The 23911-nt window shown below is 35.3% G+C and overlaps 1 long non-coding RNA gene across 8 annotated transcripts in view; it reads right to left on the bottom strand.

Annotated features, from left to right (window-relative positions):
- The window catches only part of LOC144284421 (uncharacterized), a 364283-nt gene that overhangs the window by 121682 nt on the left and 218690 nt on the right, over positions 1-23911 (bottom strand). For 6 of the 8 annotated variants that reach the window (XR_013352774.1, XR_013352775.1, XR_013352769.1 and 3 more), the window contains one exon: positions 22457-22525. The exons of 1 other annotated variant lie outside the window; for it this stretch is intronic. This is a non-coding gene — a long non-coding RNA (uncharacterized LOC144284421). Of the gene's footprint in view, positions 1-19713; positions 20519-22456; positions 22526-23911 lie in introns of those variants that run through there. One more of the 8 variants, XR_013352776.1, reaches the window with a different exon arrangement.

Raw genomic sequence — 23911 nt, 5'->3', positions numbered from 1 at the left:
TGAAATCTAAAAAGCAAAACAAATCACAACAGAAACACTCATAGACAGAGGAAACAAATTATTTACCAGATGGGGGTGAGTTTGGGGAGTGGGCAAAATAAATGACGGGAATTAAGAGGTACAAACTTCCGGTTATAAAATAAGTAAGTCATAGGATGTGAGGAGTATAGGGAATATAATCTATAATATTGTAGTAACTTTGTATCACGTCTGGTGGTAAATAGATTCATCATGGGGATCATTTTGTAATGTATAAAAATAACTGAATAACCAACAGTAATCCCCCACACACATATACACACCACTACTGTCTAATTTATGTAACAACTTAAGCTAAACTTCGATCACTACCTAAGTACACATCACACAACTTTTCCTGCTCCAAGGAAGAAAACTGTAATATTATCCTAAAAGAAAATCCCCAGCATCATGTACCTGGCATAGTGTCTGGTGTTTATTGAATGAATAAAGGAGTCAAGACAGTGGAAGTCAGACTAAATAGAAACCTTCTATTAAGTGGTTGTACCAAACATAGAAAGTTTGAGGAGGAAGTTCCACATTGTCAATTAATGTAATAAAATTTGGCATCATTATTTGTGTTGAGATATTAATCAGAACACTCACTTCTTTATTTATAATTTTTATGACTTTTTTTCCTCCTTGACTTTTTGCACTAAACAGGATCTTTAGTAAATGTTAATTAGAACTGGTAAAATAGACATCTGCTCTCAATCTTAGAAGATTTTGAAGTTTGAGTGTTAAGTATGATGCTAGCTGCAGGTATTTTCTTCAGATACCCTTTGTTACATTGAGGAAGTGCCCCTCCTCTGTATTCCCAGTTTTCTGAGATTTTTCCTTAAAGATTTATTTACTTAAGATAGAGAGAGAGAGAGAGAGAGAGCAAGTGGAACGAGGGGCAGGGGTGGGGGGAGAGAAAGAGAGAATTCTCAAGTAGACTTTCCGTTGAGGGTGGATCCAATTGGATGCAGGGCTCAATTCAAGGACCCTGAGATCATGACCTGAGCCCAAATTAAGTGCTGGCTGCCAGCCAACTGAGCCACAAAGGCACCTCTTCTGACATTTTAATAAAAAAAAATCATAATTTGTTGTTGAGTATTTTCAAATGCTTTTTCTTCATCTATTGAGAGGATCATATAGTTTCTTCTTTATGTTTTAAAATGGTGACTTTCACCAACTGATTAATTTCTGAATACTAAACTAGTCTTGCTTTCTGGGATAAAGCACATATGGCTATGTGTGGCACTTTTTAAATATTTGTTGGATTCAAATTGGTAATATTTTATGAATAACTTTATGATAATGTCCTCATTTTGGTATCTGAATGACACTGGTCTAGGGAGTTCCTAAGTTCACTAATATACTTCAAAGTTTTTACTTCTTTGTTCATCAGTTTAAGTAATTCATGTCTTTCAAGTAATTTGTCCATTTTATCTAATATGTAGAAATGATAGGCCCTATGAAATATTTTAATATTGGAGTATCACTGACTTTAAATTCTAAGTCTTCTGATGGTGACACTCAGTGTGATCTTTCAATGAAAGAATGATGTCCCCTTAATATGTGATTTTATGCAATATTGTCATGCTGCTTTTTTTGTCATTCTTTTTTTTTTTAAGATCTTATTTATTTGATAGAGAAACAGCACAATCACAGGGAGCGGCAAGCAGAGGGAGAGGGAGAAGCAGGCTTCCTATCATTAGGGAGACTGATGCGGGGCTCAATCCCAGGGTCCTGGAATCATGACCTGAGATGAAGGCAGATGCTTAATCCACTGAACCACCGAGGCGCCCCTTTTGTCATTCTTCTCCATAATCAGTACTCTCTTCTTTATCCATCTATCAATCCTCATGCACCTTTCAAGACTATTCTGAAATTTTGCCTTGTTCAAGATTCACTGGTCTGGGACACCTGAGTGGCTCAGTGGTTGAGCATCTGCCTTTGGCTCAGGTCATGATCCCAAGGTCCTGAGATGGAGTCCTGGATCAGGCTCCTTGCAGGGATCCTGCCTCTCCCTCTGCCTATGTTTCTGTCTCTCTCTGCGTCATTCATGAATAAATAAATAAATAAAATCTTAAAAAAAATTCTCTGGTCCTACTTATGCTCAACATTCCATGTAATGGTGTTACCACTCTTTATTACCTCATTTCCTTATTCAATTATTTATCAAAAAATATTAAATATTATGTGCCAAGCATTTCCCTCAGTGTTGCGTGTATAGTGAGATATTAAATAGATTATATCTATTTCTTCATAAAACTTTAGCATCCACTAAATAAGTTAGATAAGTAAGTAAGCAAGTAAATAGATGCACTGCAGAGAAGAAATTGGAACTGAGAACTTGAAGTATTATATTAAACCTGAAAATATCCAGGTAAATGTACATTTTAATAAAGGGACAGTACAAACAAAGAGTGGAGTATTTGGGAAGTAATATGGAGAAGAAAACTGTGGGGAGGATTTAAAAATGAAGTTGGAAAGTAAGCAGAGCATTGCCTAAGTTCTTAATAGTATTTGCTGATGGATTTTTTTTATCTACTTGAAGAACTAGGAGATGGTGTATTAGACAAGCTATATAAAATCTTTCATTTGCTACATAAAACCTAGAGTAAGAATGTGACATTAATAGTGGCAATATAAAAACAGAAAAAAGTTCAATTGCTAGGGACAGCCATGCTAGCAGTCTAATTTATAAACAGTTAATCACTTTACTAAAAGGATCCTCACCTCATAATAGGAGAAAATTATTCCAAGAAAATATTTATTTTATTGAATTATCTCTTGGTGATTTGATTTCTATCCTACAGAACTACCACACATATATATTCATTTGGCTGTCTTTAAAAGCCATTGTTTCAAATCTTCTTTAGAGGATTTAGGAATGAAAGGTTGAATAAGAAACTCATAAAGAAATTTTTACAAATATCAGGATTCATATACTTCAAATAGATATATTAAATAATATAAAGCAGAGAGATCATATGCAAATAAAGCAATTTATAAGTGTTATTGTGTTATAATAAAACTGTATAGTCTTGAGTGATTTGACATAGTTATTCTTTTACGTTTATCTTTTTATTCTATAAGCACAGCTGTTATAGCAAAGTAGATCTTCAACAAATGACTAAATTAGTCTCTTATTGTTAAATAGATATGTCTTGGGAATATATGTCTTAATTTCAAGGAAATTAAGATAAGTGAATAGTTTTTTGTTTTTGTTTTTTTTAGTGAATAGTTTTTTAACACATCCTATACTTTACCTTACAATTGTATATTTTGATTCCATAACATTTGTTGGTCAATGTGAAATTTAATGTGTTATCATATTCTATCATTATTGTTACTCTCGTGTGAATATATTAGCTCAATTAGAATGGATGCTTTATTTTCTAGTCAGTGGCTGCATTTTGCTTATTTCTGTATACATCATAATATCTGACATATTGTTAACCTCAGAGAAGACCTTTGGTAATCTTTTGTAGTTTAAATAAAATAAACATCTGAGATAGTTATTTCTTACTAACATTTACCTTTTTGTTTTGTTTTGTCTTCTAGGTAAGCAGATAACTCTACTTCTGAGCTTTCACTTAGTTCAGATCATATGACTAGCTCTGGAGAGTAGGTAATAAGCATTTGTGGTATGTTTCATTTCTTGTCCTAAGCATTTAATTCTAGAACACATTTCCCTATTGTCTTCTTTCATGCAGAATAGCAGAGGGGACATATTCCTGATGGTGAAGCTAAAAGATGAAACAGCTTCTGCTGGCTTGAGTCCCTAAATGTCTGTGTGGAACAGAGCTCTGTACAAACCTCCATTAGATATACAGTGGAACAAAACATTTGTTTTTCTTAAGCCACAAAGATGTTCTGGAATGGTGTGACTGCAATAAAGCAAACTTTATCATAATAAATTTATACCTTTATTCTTAAGGGATGAAAAACAATTGTTTGTATAAATCTTAATGTTATCTCCTCATTGCATTTTCTTACTGGGCAATTGTTCAAATGGGAAAAAAATCAATAGTCCTAATGAGTCACATATAAACAACCATCCATTTGCTCTTCAAAGTATCCATTATTCTATGTAGGATGGACACTAAAAAAGTGATTTGATTACAGCAGATACTGAAAACTTCAGGGGAGAGGGTTTGTACATAATAGATGCTCAATGAATTTTTGATTAAGAGAAACTTCATATCTTTGGGGTTTTTCAAATGTCCTGAAGACCATAAATACATGAATTTGTAGCAATCCTGAACTAGATACATATTGTCCTCATACATTTTTGTCCAGAATTAGACAGAATCCTTAGTACCCAGCTAGAGAATTTTAAATCAATCTTTCCAAAAACTATAAAATGAACATCTCTCAATATGCCCTCCTTCAGGGGCTCATTTTACTTTAAACTGAACCTGTAACAGATTTCTGGCTAGTATGTATTACAGGTTCCTCTCTACAGCAAATCAGGATGATATCCAATGAGTAGGTGATGGGAGAGGAAAACTGTGTTCTTTTTGTTACCATCTTACCACGTGCTTACTCTGTTTGTTGTAACATTTCTGTTTTTATCTTATTCCTTTCTAACCTCATAAGGCTATGTCTTGAGATATTTGACGAAATATAAGTAAAAATTGTGGAAAAACAATAAAAATTGTTTTCCTGATATTTAAACCTCCTGACTCAATATTCAAACTAGGCTAGATTCCTATGAGTCCCTCGCTATTTTTCAAACTACTCCAGCAACTGTCTGGTTTCTTTTTCTTCTTAAAAGCTATCATTAATAACCATTTCTTGAGGGTATGCACTCTGTGAATTCAAGATAGGATACTGTGAGTTGTCAACTACTTCCTTCTTTAGAAAACAAAGAGAGGAATTTCTACATGCGATATAAGAAAACAAGTAGAATTTTCAAAGTTTTAGTTTGTAAGACATATGCCATTGTTTACATAGTGGTTTCATTTACATTCTCAACTTTCTTTTATATTTCTTGGTTTCATATTCACTACCACCCCCTACACATACCCACCCAACTTTCATTTTTTATTCTTTTTAATTTTTTAAAAAGATTTCTATTTATTTATTTGAGAAAGAGAATACATACAAACAGAGGGAGTGGCAAAGGAAAAGGAAAAGAGAGAATCCCAAGCTGACTCCACACCCAGCATGGAGCCTGATAAGGGGCTCGATCTCACAACCCTGAGATCATGACTAGAGCCGAAATCAAGAGTCAGATGCTCAACTGACTGAGCCACCCAGGCACCCCTCATTTTTTTATTCTTGAAAGTAGAATTTATCACTCTGACCCTTAGGTCAGCAGGTTCCTTGCTCAATCAGGCTTCAATAAATAGTTCAATAGTCCTGAAGGTACAATTAGAAAGAAACAAGAAACTCACAAACAGATCATTTATATGTCAGGGAAAAAAGCCAGAATGGCGACTCACAACATATTCTACTTTCACTCCTTATGGGACAAAACTGGACATGTATTTCTAATATTTACTATATAAGGAAATCCTATAATATGAAAAAGGGTATATTGACAGACACTTGAAAATAATTGTTCTTTTAATATCTGTTGGTTGAGAAAGCGCTCAGTAACAAATGTCCCATAACACTTTTATGTTATTAACAGGATGCACTGTGGTAAAAAAAAAAAAAAAATCTGTATCTCTGTATTTGTATCCATAAATCTAAGTAATTTATGAAAAAAGATTTAGTTCTTACATTAAAGATTGGTGTCTATGCGTTAGTTACAAAACTACCACGTGTTTCCTAATACCAGCATTTCAGCTGCTAGGCAGACCCCATCAGAGAAAGCTGTTCTTGTGTCAGACAAAAAAGATCAACAGAATGGGTAAAGCATACAATGGCTCTTAAGAGGAAAATATTTTCAACATTTCTATTCACAGTACATTGGCCAAAGCAAATCATATGGCCAAACCAGACAGCAGGGCAGGAAAATGTTCTCCCCCCAAAAGAGGCAGTCTAAATAATACAGTATGGTAGGTTGCCTATGTACATATTCAGAATTATTGAACTTCCTGTATCCACAATTCCTGGAATGAGACTTTCTAGATTCTCCCTTCAAGACATGGGGACTATTTTACCACCGTGTAAAGAGCAGCTGGCCTTGTGATTGACTTTAGACAATAAATAGTGGAATAAGTGCTGGTACTCTGCTTCTGAACATAGACTTAGGAGCCTTTCACACTTTCACTCTCTCTCTTGGATTCCTGCTGGATCCTGTAAAGACATGTTCACCCAACTGAGGAAATCCTAGAAAAGTCAGCTACAGGCTGCTCCTCAGTTTCCTACAAGTACATTACTGATCCTAGCAGAGATCAACTAAGTCTGGCCCTGACAAAAAGCCTCATCTTGGAGACTAATAAACTGATGAGTAATAAAAATAGGTTGCTATCTTATGACATGTTTTAAGTTATTTTGTTACATTACTGAGGCGGTATTGTGACAATAGATAACTGAAACACATGGCAATTAGCAGGGTATAAAATCTTACAAAGGATAATGATGAATAATTTAGAAAAGTAGTATAATTTTATACATATTTTAAGTGAATTCCATTTTGTCTAAAATACAGAAATAAGAGAACATAGTACATATACCATTATTCAGACTGAAATGGATTAGTACATTGAAGACTCATGAACTTCTTAAAAAACTGTTAACTGTTACCTGTTACCATTCCAAGAGTTCCAGATTAAGAAGTTGGCAAGTTAAGAGAATTTCCATATAATAAACTCCAAATTTAGAAAATGCACCAAGCATCAGATGCTATTTTCTTGCTAGTTTCTTTTGGTAGAATTCAGCTTTCTCATATTTTTGTAAGAAATATAAGAATAAATAATATGCCTTTTATTAAGTATAAAGAATAATTTTTCATAAGAACTTTAACTTGCCTCCCCATTGTTCTTTTTTTGTCCTTAGATCTTTTTTCTCAGGATTTTGTTCAACATTTCATACTATGTTCTCTTTCTTAAAAATTTTCACTCCATTTACTTCCTTGTACTCTTTTCCTTGTATCTTCTTTTCTCTAATTAAATGATGCTTTTTATTTTTCTGGCTACAAAATAAATGCATTCCTAAAAATCAATCTGCTATTTGTAGTTGACTTCAGTTTCTCTCATGGAGATAGTTTTTCCCTTACTGTTTCAACTCTCATCTGATTCAGGAAGAATCCCCAGTGTGTATTTTTGTTGCTGAATTTTCTGTTAGTTTTATATTTTCAGCCACCTGGCATTTACTATACTCTTAAAATATTTTTTTTTTTCTAAAATTCAAATGCCTCAGTCAACCAGATTGGAGATATCACTCATCTTTGGCTAGTTCCTGTATCTTATTCTTTTATTCCCTAGTCATTTAGGCCCGCTTAAATTCTTATCTACTTCTTTCTTTGTGCACTATCAATATTGTAATCTACATATTTATCAGTTGATACCTTGACTGATCTATTTCATTTGGGGCTTGTCCAATTTAATCTGCCCAGCATATTAATGCTGGAGTGATTTTCCTAAAACATGACTATAGGGCAGCCCAGGTGGCTCAGTGGTTTAGCGCCACCTTCAGCCCAAGGCCTGATCCTGGAGGCCCGGGATCGAGTCCCACGTCAGGCTCCCTGCATGGAACCTGGTTCTCCCTCTGCCTGTGTCTCTGCCTCTCTCTCTTTCTCTCTCTCTTTCTCGAATGAATAAATAAAATCTTAAAAAATAAAATAAGTCTGCTGACATATAAAAGTAAATATTCCCTTTAAAAAATGACTACAACCAGAATATTCTCCTTTCATAATTTCTTTAAGTTTTTATTTAAATTCCAGTTAGTAATCATACAGTGTAATACTAGTTTCAGGCATACAATTTAGTGATTCAACACTTTACATACAATACCCCGTGCTCTTAATAGCAAACGCACTCCTTAATCCCCATCAGTGATTTCACCCATTCCCCCCAACCACCTCCTCTCTGGTAACCATCAGTTTGTTTTCTATGGCTTAGAGTCTGTTTCTTGGTGTTTCTTCCTCTCTCTCTCTCTCTTTTCCCCTCTTTACTCATTTGGTTTCTTAAATTTCACATATAGGTAAAATTATATGGTACTTGTCTTTCTCTGACTGACTTATTTCACTTAGCATAATACTCTCTAGCTCCATCTACATCATTGCAAATGGCAAGACTTCATTCTTTGTTATGGCTGAGTAATATTCCTCTGTGTTTGTGTGTGTGTGTGTGTGTGTGTGTGTGTGTGTGTGAGCATGCGCATGCGCGCTAGATCTTCCTTATCCATTCATCCATCAATGGACACTTGGGCTATTTCCATAGTTTGGCTATTGTAGACAATGTTGCTATACACATCAGGGTGCCATATATCCCTTTGAATTAATGTTTTTGTATTCTCTGGATAAATACTTAGTAATGCAATTGCTGGATCATAGGATAGTTCCCTTTTTAACTTGCTGAGGAGCTTCCATACTGTTACCTAGAGAGGCTGTAACAGTTTGCATTTCCACCAGCAGTGCAACAGGGTTCTCCTTTCTCTACATCCTTGCCAACACCTGTTGTTTCTTTTGTTGTTGATTTTAGCTATTCTGTTAGGTGGGAGGTGATACCAAAATTTCTTAATTTATCCCTAATGAGAATAGGATATAGTCCATATTCTTTATGTAGCATGCTAAAATTTCAGACATCACGATTTATCCTAACTTTTCATTCTTTTTATCAAATCGCCCCTGAAATCAAATATCTGCTATATGTAGCATAATAGGAATCACTCTTTTATATTTGTGCACAGGCTTTATTATATTCTCTTTTTAAATGTTTTCTGCAACAGTCCAGATCTTACCCATTCTCAGGATGTATGTCAAGGAATCCCTAAAACAGAAAGAATTTTTGCACTAACACAGTATAGCTTATTTCTCTCACAAACTGTTATAAACTGGTTTTGAGTGCAATCCTCTGTCTTAAACATAACTGTAATTATCATAAATAAATCAACGACTCCAAAGTCTATATTTTTAGCTCCAATTTCCCTTCATAATATGAGACAAGTATATACAAATTTTTTTCATGATACTTCTACAAGAGCCTTGATGATTTTCTGTTACTAAAAACTTGCTGGAAAACATGGTAAATCTACCAAAATGATAAATCTATTTTAGCACTTTCTTTGCAGCAAACAACTAATAACTCTGTTGATTGAATGATCGAGTACTTGCATGATCAGTGAAGACCAAGGAACTACAGAAAAACTCAAAGAATAAAATAGTCCATGCATGCTGTGCCTGCATTCCAGAACTGAGGTACTGTGTGTTTCTAGTACTGAAAGATTGATTAAAGGCACCTGGGTAGCTCAGTGGTTGAGTATCCTGGGTTGTGACTTTGACTCAGGTTGTGATCCTGGGTCCTGGGATGGAGTCCCACATAAGGCTCCCCAGAAGGAGCCTGCTTCTACCCCTGCCTATGTCTGTCTCTCTCTTTCTGTGTCTCTCATTAATAAATAAATAAAATCTTTAAAAAATTTTTCCATAAATTGATTTAAGTACCAAACTCATATTTCTCTAATATTCATATCTGCATTGCAAAATTGGTTCATCTGTTTACAAGAATTGACTTGAATGTGAAAAAAATCACTTTCAAAACTACATCTGTCCAGGTTGATTGAAGTCACTAAGTGTTGTATCAAATCAGTAATATTAAGATTAAATTTAAAGAGACCTATCCAGGGCAGCCCGGGTGGCTCAGCAGTTTAGCGCCACCTTCAGCCCAGGGCGTGATCCTGGAGACCAGGGATCCAGTCCTACGTCGGGCTCCCTGCATGGAGCCTGCTTCTCCCTCTGCCTGTGTCTCTGCCTCTCTCTCTCTCTCACTCTCTCGTGAATAAATAAATAAAATCTTAAAAAATAAAATAAAATAAAGAGACCTATACAAATTGAAAAGTAACTCTAAATTTATTAAGTCAGTAAGTGGTTCTTCAAAGTTTTCACTGCCATTTCACATTGAAAATTAAGTTTTTTTGCATAATAAATCATGTTATAAAATTGTTTAAAATTATTATTTTGAACTATTATAAAGTTTCACCAGAACATAAATTCAGTTGCCATACCTGCCTACATTATAAACAAACTTTTTTTTTCCCCTTGGAATTTCAAATTTAGCTTATTCATATACAGATGTAAAGTGTTCAACAATGTCTATACCAGGAGTTAAATTTTTTTTAGTTCACAAATTGATTACATAAATATATAAGTGTTTTGAGACGAAAGATAACCCAAAGTATTTACTACACAGTATTTCCTCATTGCATACTCACAAAGTTAAAGAAAAGTTCTTGCAATTTTTAAAAAAACTAGACTCAACTGATATTTGACACTGTAAAAAAATGTCATATTCTTTGTATTCTTTGGTGGCTTCATTATAAGCCTTTTGCTTTTTTTAAGATATATATATATTTTTTTACTTTTTCTCATAAATTTCTCAAACATTTCTCTAATTAAAATAATTACTATTCTTCTAAAATAATTTCATTTTTCCTTTGTTTTTTTCAAGAATCCATAGCCTCCATTTTAAAGCTGATCCAAGTTACCAACTCTGTTAAATCATAATTTTTTTTTTTGTTGGACATTTAGTTACTGTTTTAGGTGATAATCTTATTATTTCTGACAGGAGAGAGGATGCTTTTTATCATATCCTCTATCTATTTGCTGAAAACGTCTCTCAAAATTATTCACATTAGTATTTTTTAGGACAACTTTTTTTTTAGTTTGCCCCTCCAGAACAATTTGAAATTCCTTCAATACAGATTGCTTCCATAATTTGGATATTGTAAATAATGCTTCAATAAACATAAGGTGACCATAGCTTTTCAAGTTAGTGTTTTCATATTCTTTGGGTAAATACCCAGTAGTGGAATTATTGGATCATATGATAATTCTATTTTTAATTTTTTGAGGAATTTCCATACTGTTTCCCAGAGTGGCCACACCAGTTTGTATTCCTACCACATCCTTACCAAGATTTGTTTCTTGTGCTTTTGATTTTAGCCATTTTGACAGGTGTGAAGTAATATCTCATTGTAGTTTTGATTTGCATTTCCCTGATGATCAGTAATGTTGAGAAATCTGTTTGGAGAAATATCTGTTCATGGATACTGTCCATTTTTAAGTTGGATTATTTGTTCTTTGGGTGTTGAGTTGTGCAGATTCTTTGTATGTTTTGAATACTAACCTTTTATTGGATAGGTAATTTGTAAATATCTTCTCCCATTCATAGGTTGTCTTATAGTTTTTTGATTATTTCCTTTGCTATGCAGAAACATTTTATTTATTTATTTTTAAAGATTTTCTTTATTTATTCATAAGAGACACACAGAGAGAGGCAGAGACACAGGCAGAGGGAGAAACAGACTCCCTGTGAGGACCCCAATGTGGGACTCGATCCCAGGACCCCAGGACTACAACTTGAGCCAAAGGTAGATGCTCAACTACTGAGCCACCCAGGTGTCCCAGAAAATTTTATTTTTATGTTGTCCCAATAGTTTATTTCTTCTTTTGTTGCCTTTGCTTCAGGAGACATACTTAGAAAGATGTTGTTATGGCTGATGTCAGACAAATTACTATTCATGCTCTCCTCTATGATTTGTTATTGTTACAGGTTCTACATTTAAATCTTCTATCCATTTTAAATTTATTTTTGTGTATGACATAAGAAAGTGAAGAAAGTGGTCCAGTTTTATTCTTTTGCATGTTGCTGTCCAGTTTTGTCAACACCATTTATTGAAGAGATTGTTATCCCTTGGATATTCTTTCCTGATTAATCAAAGATTGACTACATAATTGTGTGTATGTTTCTGGAATCTCTAATCTGTTCCAGTGATCTATGTGTCCTTTCTTTGCGTGTTCCAGTACCATACCTTTTTAAAAAAAATTTTTTTAGTACCATACCTTTTTGATACCACAGCTTTGTAATTTAACTTAAAGTCTAGAATTGTGATACCTCCAGCTTTGTTTTTCTATTTCAGGACTGCTTTGGCTATTCTAGATCTCTTTTGTTTCCAAACAAATTTTAGGATTTTGTGTTCTACTTCGGTGAAAAATACTGTTGGTATTTTGACAGTATGGACATTTAACAATATTTGTCCTTCTAATCCATGAACATGGAATAGCTTTCCATTTGTTTGTCTTACCTTCAATTTCCTTCATCAATGTTTTATAGTTTTCAGAGTAAAGGTCTTTCACATCTTTGGTTACACTTATTTCTATGTATTTTATTATTTTGAATGCAATTAGTGTTTAAAATGCAATATATTTCTTTATTTTTTTAATTTTTTAAAAATATATTTCTTTATAATGATTTTGTATCCTGTGACCATACTGAATTCATTGATCAGTTGTAGTACTTTTTGGTAGTCATTCAGGTTTTCTATATATACCATGTCATCTGCAAATAGTGAAAGTTTTACTTCTTCCTAATCTGTTTGGATGCCTTTAATTTATTTTCGCTGTTTGATTGCTGTGGCTACAGTTTCCAATACTATGTTGAATAAAACCGGTGAGAATAGTTTCATCCTTGATCTTAGGGGGAAAGCTCTCAGTTTTTCACTATTAGTATGATGTTAGCTATGTCTTTGTTATATAAGGTCTTTAATATGTTGAGGCATGTTCCCTCTAAACCCACTGTGTTGGGCAGCCTGGGCGGTTCAGCGGTTTAGCGCCACCTTCAGCCCAGGGCCTGATCTTGGAGACCCTGGATCAAGTCCCACACCAGGCTCCCTGCATGGAGCCTGCTTCTCCCTCTGCCTGTGTCTCTGCCTCTCTCTCTATGTGTGTCTCTCATGAATAAATAAATAAAATCTTAAAAAAAAATCCACTGTGTTGAGGATTTTTATCATAAATGGACATTGTACTTTGTCAAATGCTCTTTTTACATCTATTGAAACGATCATATGGTTTTTATTGTTTCTCATGTTGATGTGATGTATCACATTCATTGATTTGCAAATACTGAACCAGCTCTCCCAGAGCCAAATACTGATGTGATGTATCACATTCATTGATTTGCAAATACTGAAAAATTTTTATTTTTTAATTTTATTTTTTAAGATTTTATTTATTTATTCATGAGAGACACAGAAAGAGAGAGACAGAGGCAGAGACACAGGCAGAGGGAGAAGCAGGCTCCATGCAGGGAGCTCGATGAGGAACTTGATTTGGGACTCCAGGATTCATGCCTTGAGCCAAAGGCAGAACCTCAACCACTGAGCTACCCAGGAATCCCTAATCTATTTTTGGTTAAAATTTTTTTCTCTCTCTCCTGTTAAGCTTGACTGCTTTCTATTGCTGTCCTCTAGGTTGTTGATCTGCCCTTCTGCTTCCTCTCATCTACCATTTATTCGATCCAGTGTATATGCAATTTCAGTTATTGAGTTCTTCATCTCATATTGGTTCTTCTTTATGTTTCCTATTTCTTTTTTGAGGATCTCACTGATATCCTTCACTCTTCTTGAGTCCAGTAAGTATCTTTATGAGTATCTCCTCCAGTGAGTATCTTCTTAAGTCCAGTGAGCATTACTTTAAATCCCCTATCAAGCATATAACTTACCTCTATTCATTTAGCTCTTTTACTATCATTCTGTCCTCTTCTTTCCTTTGAGACACATCCTTCTGTTTCCTTAGTTTTGTCTACCTCTTTGAGTCTATTTCTCTGTGTTAGGAAAGTAAGCGATGTCTTCTGCTCTTGCAAGTAACTGTCTTATTTTTTTTAAAGATTTTATTTATTTATTCATAGGCACAGAGAGAGAGAGGGGCAGAGACACAGACAGAGGGAGAAGCAGGCTCTATGCAGGGAGCCCGATGTGGGACTCAATCCCGGGTCTCCAGGATCACACCCCAGGCTGCAGGCGGCGCCAAACCGCTGCGCCACCGGGGCTGCCCCAAGTAATTGTCTTATAAAGAAAAGGTCTTATGGTGCTTTGCAGGACAATGTCTTGGTGGTCCAGTGATATCTCTTATGTGTGTTGTGTGCCCCTACTGTTATGGCTGAGGCATGTTTACCCTCGGTCCAGTATATGCAATGGGTCTCTTTTTCTGTTGTAGGCAGGGTTTGGCCCCTGTGTTGTTAGTGGGCTAGTCTGGGGCCACCTTGGATTTGAGTTGAGTCAGACCAAGTGTTTTGCAGAGCTGTGGTAGCACAACACTGCAGGTGTTCTCCCTGTGTTGTCTCCTGAGAAGCCTTTTTTGGGGATGAAACCTGCAGTCAGACCAGATATCTGCCCCCAGCCCATTGATGGGGACTTAGTTGGACTAGTGTGTGTGGTGTCTTCTCTTCTCCCATTGCAGGAGTCACTCTGGAGCAGTGTTGGCTCTTGTTGGGGCTGCATGCACATTCTCAGCTTTTTGCATCATTTTGGATAAGCTCCTGCCAAGGACATGTTGGAAAGAACAGATCCTCAGGAGAATGTGTGGGTAGGGAATGTGGTGCCAAGAAGGTGTGTGCTGGCATGCTGTAGGAGGGGATCTGGAACCACCAAGAAAACTTCCAGGGCCAGGATTGAGCAGGCAGGTCTATAGAAAAGTATGTGGGTGGGGAATGCTATTAGCAAGCTAGGAGGATAGTATATACACACAGGTGTCTCTGTGTCCAAGCTTGGGGATGGAAGAGGGAAATTGCGCCCATCAACACATCTGTTCTTGAAGAAGTCTCCCAAAGATTCCTGCCTCTCCAGCACATGCCCTGAGATTAGTAAATAACTTTCTTCTATAAATCTCAGGGATTTTTAAACTTCTACTTCTATGCTGTATTTCAGGACTGTTTGTTGTGCTGTCTCTTTAAGGGACTCAGTTTCCTGTTGCTATCCAGCTCTCCCAGAGCCAAACTAAATGATTTTTAAATTTCCAGGTGTTAAACCCCATTGATTGTAAGAACATGTGTGAAGTTAGGCCCCTCTGGTTTTCAAACCCAAATGTTATGGGGATTTGTCTTCCCAGTGTAGGATCCCTGTGCTTGAGATGCTCCTCACCCCTCTCTGTGCCTGTGGTGTCCTTCCCTCCTGCTTCCAACCACATCACCATTCTTCCTACCCTTTTCAATGTGGCTTCTTCTCTACATTTAGCTGTAGAGAGTCTGTTCTGCCAATGTTCAAGTCATTTTCTGGGTTATTTATACTGATGTGGGTGTTATCTAGGTTTATCCCTGGGACAAGGTGAACCCAGGAACCTCCTATTCTATCATCTTTTCCTGAAGTCTAAAATTCAGTTCTTCAGTACACTAGCTACACTTCAAGTGCTGAATAACTACTTGGGATTAGTGGCCACATTACACAGCGTAATCCTAGAGCAACTAACATGGTGATTTTCTTGAGTAGTATCTGATGAATTGCATTAAAGGGGAATATTTTTAAAATGTAGATATCCAAAGATTGATGTTTTGAAGCTATGGTTTTTGTAGCATGTATATTTGCTGTTGGATATTAAGTATTTGATTACAATAGTGGGTAAATTTAAAAGAATTTTTGTTTCATTTTGCTTTTATGTGCCTGATTTAAACTCTATGTTTTCCAGCCAAAAAATTCTAATTGAAAACAACATCCTAAATAAACAAATCTGTAACGAATGCTAACTATACACCAAACACTATGTTAGAAGTCATATATCTTGTATCATTTAATCATCTAATTTGGATAACTGATCTATTTAAAGCTTTTCTCATTCTCTGCACTGTTTCTATATAGCATTTCTAGTGAAATGCTGGCAGGGGAATACATGTATCTGGTTTCTATTTACAACTCTGCTATGAGCCACTTGTATCACTTTGAAGAAATCATTTGAAATTGATTCTCAATGCTACTGTGACACACAACCTAAAATTAGTTATATATGGAGAGATATTGCCTTCTCTTCTCCAATCATAAACAATTGGTCACTTTTGTACAAGGATGAAAAATACATAGGATACAAAATTGACTGGGTTGTGATAACACAGTACATCTTGATTTTTGACATGGAAAAAAAAGTCACTTGAGATTTAAGGCATGTTCCTTAAATAAGCTAGAATACATTGTTTTTATAGTTCTCCACTATACCATCTGAATTTGTATGCTATTGAGTAAAAAAGAAGAGGGTTTTACAAACAGCATTCATAAGTGATTAGCTCAAAACTAGGTAGGATTATCCAAGTGTCAATCTATAATTCTGCAATATTAATATACAAGGATACAATCACAATTACATGAAAGTGATTAGCCATATATTATCTATTAAACATCCTATCAATGTTTCTCCAATCCTTCCATGGCCAAAAAATGAATAAATTTCAGAAGTTTGAAACTATGATTGCCCATTGATCATAATCTTGGTTCTATCTCTATTACCTAACATCGAATTCCACCATTTTGTACAGGACGATTTGTGATTATAAATGCTATTTTGATTAGCAAATGAAAGCCTTGGTCTTTTATAGGATAAAAATGACATAACATTTAAACTTGCAAAAATAGTTTTGCATTCTTACAGAGGAAATCATGTGTTTTAGTGGCAAGAAGACGTTGGGAATTAGAAAGCTTTTCTTCTTCTGCAGTGGCCTCATTGCTGACATGCTGTTCAGAAGTAACATCAAACTTCCCACCACCTCAATTTGCTCATGTGTGTAATGAGTTCTTCTGTTACACCACTGGTATCTACTTAACAAGGATGGTATGAAAATTAATTGGGGGGAGTCTTTAATATGCTTATTGCTGCTCTAAGAAATGTATTTAAAAATAAATAAACCAAAGTTACTTATTAATTAACATCATTTATAGATATCCCCAGAAATGATACTTTTGATTTAATGGTTTTCCAAAAAGAGCAACAAAAATTCAACTACATTCCACTTTGAATTAAGGAATGACCATCTAGCTTCTGCATTATATTGATGTGTTTTCCAAAAACACACTACTCATCACATCCTACTTCTCCCACAGAGATACAGAATAAAAGTTAAGCATCTGCTCTTCCACAGCAAAATGAAGATATCCATATTAACCAAACACACTTGAGTAGACAAAATTGTTCCTAATGGATAAAAAACAACACCTTGCTTGCTAGAAGTCTTGATACAGATGGCACAAAACTCTGTAGCATACCACATGGAATAAGGTTTTAATGTTGAAATCCACTGATCAAATAAGACACATTAAGGATGTATGCCTTTTAAAAATACAATAAAAATAGGGAATAGAATTATAATTTTGGTGTGATGCAAATGTCATTATAATTTTTTAAATTTTTTAAGAATACTACAATAGAATAAGAATTTATACTAGTGTAAGCAAGTACTACTATACTTGTAGTAGGAAGGCCTAAACATAGAGTAAATGACATATAATTTCACTATGAATCAGCCTAGACATACATCCAGAAAATTCTATAAGCCAGGGACCATTGGTAACTGTTTTAATATACTAAGTCACCTCCCAAATTCTAACTCAAATTCTTAAACTAATACAATGTTTAACATAGAAGAGGCCTAAAATTTTGAGATGTTATTCTACTAATGTTTAAAAATAGCACAAAATATATTGAATTAACATTGAAAATACATAAATACAATATTTAAGATGTTGAATAATAAATGAAAATCCTGAATGTTTGAATTTGTGTTATGCGAGTCTACAAACTCGTATGCATATGTGAATTGGCAAAAGTCATGGATTTAACAAACTCAGGTTTTTATCTTGGATTTGATATTTGAAATCTGTGATCCTGTGCAAGTCAAGTTTCCTCTCTCAAAAAATAATAAAACTGGGTGAAATTATCTTTTTATTCCTTCTAAGCTAAAATCTCTGAATCCTGTATGAATTCCATTTTTCCTTAAGTCACAGGTTAAAATAATGCTTACTTGATAAATTGTAAAAAGTAAAGTATTAACAGATTGTAAAAAATAATGTTATATATTATTGTTTGAAAGCATTTTCAAATTTTCAAATAATTCAATTACAAAACTATCACAATTTCAGCCAGTTTTCATAAAAAACATATAATTATGGAAACTAATTTTGCAATCATAAACTCATATACAAAGCAAAGGAATAATGGCCTTTTAAATTATAAAACCTAAAGCCAAGCAAATAGCCCTGATCCCATTTTTAAGTAATAGACATATTTAGCTTAAATAAATAAGATCTGCTAAGAATGCCTACTAGTGTGTTTAAGTCATAACATCTGATTTCTGTCATCATTTATAGTAACTCAAAATTAATCAGTTAAAATGTGTTTATTCAAAAAGTGTGCTCATTCAGAAGGGGACTGTAAAGAAAAATTAACAAGCCAATGTATAAAACAAGTTGAAAGACAAAAATAAGGAACTTCAAGAAATGCCTTATAAAAGGTAACATTTGAACACATCATATCAGATACCATTTTAAATGTTTTATATTGTTCCTTAAATTCTCACAGCCAAAGAGATAGGCATTCTCACTGTGTCATTTACACAGATGATACCAAGGGACAGAGGAGTTTATAGACGCTCAAGCTCACACAGAAACCAAGTAGCAGAGCTAGGATATGAAGCCAGGAATTCTAGTTCCAGAATCTATGCTTTTTAACACTCTTTAGCCACCTGACATATGTCATGTAGTTTGGGAAGCAAGAGGTGTGTCAGTTTGAACTATAGGAAAATGTGAGAGGGTGGTAAGAATTAGCATTTGGATGTTCCAGTTCAAATGGCCATGTAGGAAGATTCTGAACTCACCTCCTCCCTCAGATACATCAAATCTACAGGTATATATGGAATAATACCTCTTAAAAACCCTCTAAAAATTAGCAAAGAAACCCCTTCACATCAAGCAAACAAGAGGAAAACTACATTGAAGCAGATATGGCTGAGACAGAATCATGCCTTAAACCACACCCCTAGAGCAGTGACCCACACTGAGAAGGAAATAAAAACCTGGAGTTTTTCCTGGAGAGTTGTTCCCTGAGGAGCACAGGATATGCCCCACGGTAATTTTTAAGATGGGTACCTGAGAGATGTGCCCCTAAAACATCTGACTCTGAAGACCAATGGGGCTCATGCTCATGAGACCCATAGGTCTATGGCAAACTGAGGAACATCTCTTTAAGGGCCCATAAGTGGACTTACCTGCCCCAAGGCCCAGCACAAAGGTAGTTGTTTGAAAAGCTCGAGACTTCATGGAAAGAGAAGCATTTCCTAATTTTAAAGTATTGGTCTAAGAGTTAGGGGCCCATTGGAATACTCCATAGAGGCAGAGGCTGGTGGGTGCCATTTTCTTGCTTTTCCTTGGCGTTGCTAAAGCCAGCAAGAGTTATCATTCTTTTTTTCTCTTTTCTCTTGGGTGTCATCTTTATGCTCCAGATGTGCACATCATCTTCTGCACACTCCTGCTTCCTGTCCAAAGTCCACAGGCACCTTCTTTTCTTTTCTTTTCTTTTCTTTTCTTTTCTTTTCTTTTCTTTTCTTTTCTTCTTTTCTTTTCTTTTCTTTTCTTTTCTTTCTTTTTTCTTTTTTCTTTCTTTTTTCTTTCTTTTCTTTTTTCTTTTTTCTTTTCTTTTTTTTCTTTTCTTTTTTCTTTTCTTTCTTCTTTTCTTTTCTTTTCTTTTCTTTCTTTTCTTTTCTTTCCTTTTCTTTTCTTTTCTCCTTTCCTTTCCTTTCCTTTTTTCTTTTTTTTTAAGATTTTATTTATTTATTCATTAGCAACACAGAGAGGAGAGAGAGAAAGAGGCAGAGACACAGGCAGAGGGAGAAGCAGGCTCCATGCAGGGAGCCTGACATGGGACTCGATCCCAGGTCTCCAGGATCATGCCCTGGGCTGAAGGCAGCGCTAAACCCCTGAGCCACCCGGGCTGCCCGGCACTGTCTTTTTTTTCCTCCTTTCCTCTCTTCTTTTTTCCCTTTCCTTTCTTATTTTTTTTCCCCTTTTTATCTCCCTCTCTCTTTTGGCAAGTGACATCTTTGCACTTCCCCTTGGCCTCACTCCAGTCAGTGGCACTTTCTTCATGCTCTCCTTCTGCTGTGCTCCAGATGCCAGTACCTCACAGAGGAGAGTGTTTATGCATGTCTGGTGCTCCAGTTTTGTGGCTGCCACTGATGGGACATCCTTTGACTACATGGATCTGAAGCCAGAGGGGCTTGTGATCTTGGGTCTTACGAAATTACAATAATCAGAGAGACCATTCTTGGAAGACTACCACTGTCAGGGCACTACACAGACAGCAGACTGAAACACTTCCCAGAGTTCTGAGAAAGAGGCCTATGTTGTCCAGGACCTTTGGTCTGAGGCAGGCTTCTGAACTGTAACATTTATAGGAGCGTAAGGAGGGGCTTATAGGGAATGGAAGCTGGTAAATGCAATCTTTGCACTCTCTTCTGCATTGCTCCAGCTCATTGACATCTTACAGTAAGGAGCTTTTACCCTTTTCTGGTTCCATTTTCATGGCTGCTGTCAAACTACAACTCCATGTATTTGGGTCTGGTGGCCAGTAGAGCTTAACTCACAGATCCTACAGGATTATAACCAACTGAGAGAGTTATTCCCAGGACATGGCAAGAGGCAACAATCATAGGAGCTCAGTCTTTCTGAAAAAAAGGTCTATTAGATTATTATCATGGCAACGGCAGCAGGGCAGGGTTCTGATTAAACACATACCTAATCTGACTGCTAACTTTTTCTGAAAACTCAGAAGTCAGACATTACCTGAGCTTCCGAGCATTCTAGAGAGTCAGTATCTCTCAGAAGGAGATCTTATATATATGTGGCATCCCAGTTTTTACTTCTGGCACACTTATTTTTGGCTACCACCAGAGGACACCCCTTGATTGCCTGGCTGTGGTGGACAGCAGGACTTATATTCCTGGGTCTCATGATGATCAGAGACACAGTTCTTGGTAGCCTATGACTTCAGGGCACTACACAAACAGAAGACTAAAACAAGCTCTTCCATGAAAGAGGCCTACTTATTGGTCCTGGACCTTTGGCCTTAGGTGTAGGCTTCAGGTTTGGTATACATCTAGAAGCTGCAAATCTGCTCTCAGGGAATGTACACTGGGGGACACCATCTTTGAGGCCTGCTTTTGCCTCACTACAGCTCACCACTATATCCATGAAAGGAGCTTTCACATTCATCTGGAACCCAAATTTTTACAACTGCTGTTCATGGGAAGTAAGGTTTATTCTAGAGATACAAGGATGGTTCAATATCCATGAATCAATTAATGTGATGAGCCATATTAACAAGAATGTAGAATAAAACAATATGATCATCTCAATAAATGCAGAAAAAGTATTTGATAACATCATAAAGGCTATTTAGGATAAGCTCATAGCTAGTATCATACTCAATGATGCAAAGTTGAAATGTTTTTCTCTAAGACCAAAAATAAGATAAGGATATCAACCTTTGTACTTTTGCTCAACAAAGGTTTGGAAGTCTTAGCCAAAGCAATTAGAAATCAAGCCCATTTACAACTATATCAAAAAGAAGAAAAATTAGGAATAAATTTATTTAAGGAATTGAAACCTGTATACTGAGAACCATAAGACAATGAAAGAAATTGAAGAAAAACACAAATAAATGTAAAGATATTCCATGCTCTTTGTTTGGAAGAATTAATATTGTTGAAATGTTCATAACATCCTAAGAAATCTACAGACTTGATGTAATACCTATCTGAATATTAATCGCATTTGTTCTCAGAGATAGAACAAAAATTCTAAACATTTTATGGAACCACAAAAGATTAGCCAATGCAATCTTAAGAAGAATAAACCTGGAGACATATACTCCTGAATGCAAGTTATATCACAAAGCTACAATAATCAACACAGTATTGACATAAGGAACACATAGATCAATGAACCAGAATAAAGAGCCTCAAATAAACTCACATTTATAGTCAATTAATTTATGACAGAGAAGCAAAGATACAGTGGGGAGAGGACAATCTCCAATAAATGATGCTGAAAAACTGGACAGTCACCTGCAAAAGAATGAAACTAAACCACTCTCTTACACTATACACAAAAATTAACTGAAAATAGACTAAAGACTTGAATGTAAGACCTGAGACCATCATACTTCTAGAGTAAAACACCTACAATAAGTTCCTTGATATTGGTCTTGGCGCTGACTTTTGGATTTGACACCAAATCAAAGGCAACAAAAACAAAAATAAAAAGTAGGACTACATCAAACTAAAAATCTTCTGTATACCAAAAGGAACCACCAACAAAATAAAAAGGCAACCTACTGAAAGGGAAAAAATATTTTAAAAATCATGTTTCTGATAAGGGTTTAATATCTAAAATATGTAAAGAACACATACAACCAAACACCAAAAAAAGCAAACAGTTCAACCAAAAAAAATGGGCATTGGACCTAAATGGACATTTTCCCAAAGAAGGTATACAGATGGTCAACAGACACGGTAAAGATGCTTACCATCATGCATCATCAGGGACATGTCATTCAAAGCCACAATGAGATACTGCTTCACACCTGTCAGAATGACTAAAATAAAAAAAGACACATAACAAGTGTTGACAAAGGTGTAGAAAAAAAGGAACACTTGTGCACTTCTGGTGAGAATATAAGGTGGTAGAGCCACTGTGGAAAACAGTAGGAAGGTTGCTCAAAAAAAATGAAATTACAACTACCACAAGAGCTAGTAATTTCACTCTGGATATTTATCTGAAGAAAACAGAACACTAACTTGAGAAAAAGTATTTTTAAACATCCCAATGTTTGTTGCTGCATTATTTACAATAACTAAGATATGAAAACAACTTAAGTGTCTAACACTGGATGAATGAATAAAGAAATTATGAATATATACAATAGAATATTATTCACTGTTAAAAAAAAGAATAAAATCTTGCTATTTGTGATAACGTGAATGGACTTTGAGGGCATTATACTAAGTGTAATAAGTCAGTCAGTGAAAGATAAATTCTGCATGATCATACATGTGGAATCAAACAAAAAAAAGTCAAGCTCATACAGAGAACAAATTTCTGGTTGCCAGAGGTAGGAGTGGAAGATGAACAAAATGGGTAAAAGGAACCACAAGGTATAAACTTCTAGTTATAAAATATATAAGCCATTGGGTATAATGTACAGCATAGTGACTACAGATAGTAATGCTGTATTCTATATCTCAAAGTTGCTAAAAGTGTAAATTCTATATCTCAAAGTGCTCAAAGTGCTAAAAGAATTTCCATCAAAAGAAAAAGTTTGTAACTGTGCATGTTGTTTGATATTAGTTATTGAAGTGATCATTTCACATACATACATTTACTCATTCTGTTGGATACCTGAAACTAATATTATGTAAGTCAATTATACATCAATAAAAACTTAATAAAACTGGTTTTACTAAATAAATAGTCATCCATGATGGAAAAAAAGAGATTTAGAGTTTGTGTGATATTAGGTGCCAGGTCAGAGTCTGGATTTAGTTGAGATTATTGAAATTTTCTAAGCAGGGAAGTGATAATGATAAGAGCAAAGTTTTGAAATAATCTAGCAGCAGTGTACACAGTGTTTTAGACATTGCCAGTTAGGTGGCTCCCAGTATTGTGAAAATAAGCTGGCTGTGACTCAGGAATGGAAAGACATGTACGAAATATGAGGAAGCATTGTGAAAATAAAATGACTAAGGCAAGTAGTGACAAATGTATGCAATAGGAAGTTCCACAGTTTTGAATTTGATGCACTTGAAAATGCATGATGCCATTAGCCAAAAAGAACACGAGAAAGCACAATTGGTATAGGACTGTTAGGGTGAGATGATGAATTCAATTTTAAGGTTTTTAAACATACCCTAAAACCTCAGTTTAATATTATGAAATTCTGAAGATAAAATAAGCTTCTATCTAATGCCCTCTTCTGGGCAGA

This window comes from Canis aureus, chromosome 15 (genome assembly GCF_053574225.1).
Source record: "Canis aureus isolate CA01 chromosome 15, VMU_Caureus_v.1.0, whole genome shotgun sequence".
Lineage (NCBI taxonomy): Eukaryota > Metazoa > Chordata > Mammalia > Carnivora > Canidae > Canis > Canis aureus.
Note: the sequence above shows the minus strand (reverse complement) of the source record. Positions and strands in the feature narration are given on the sequence as shown.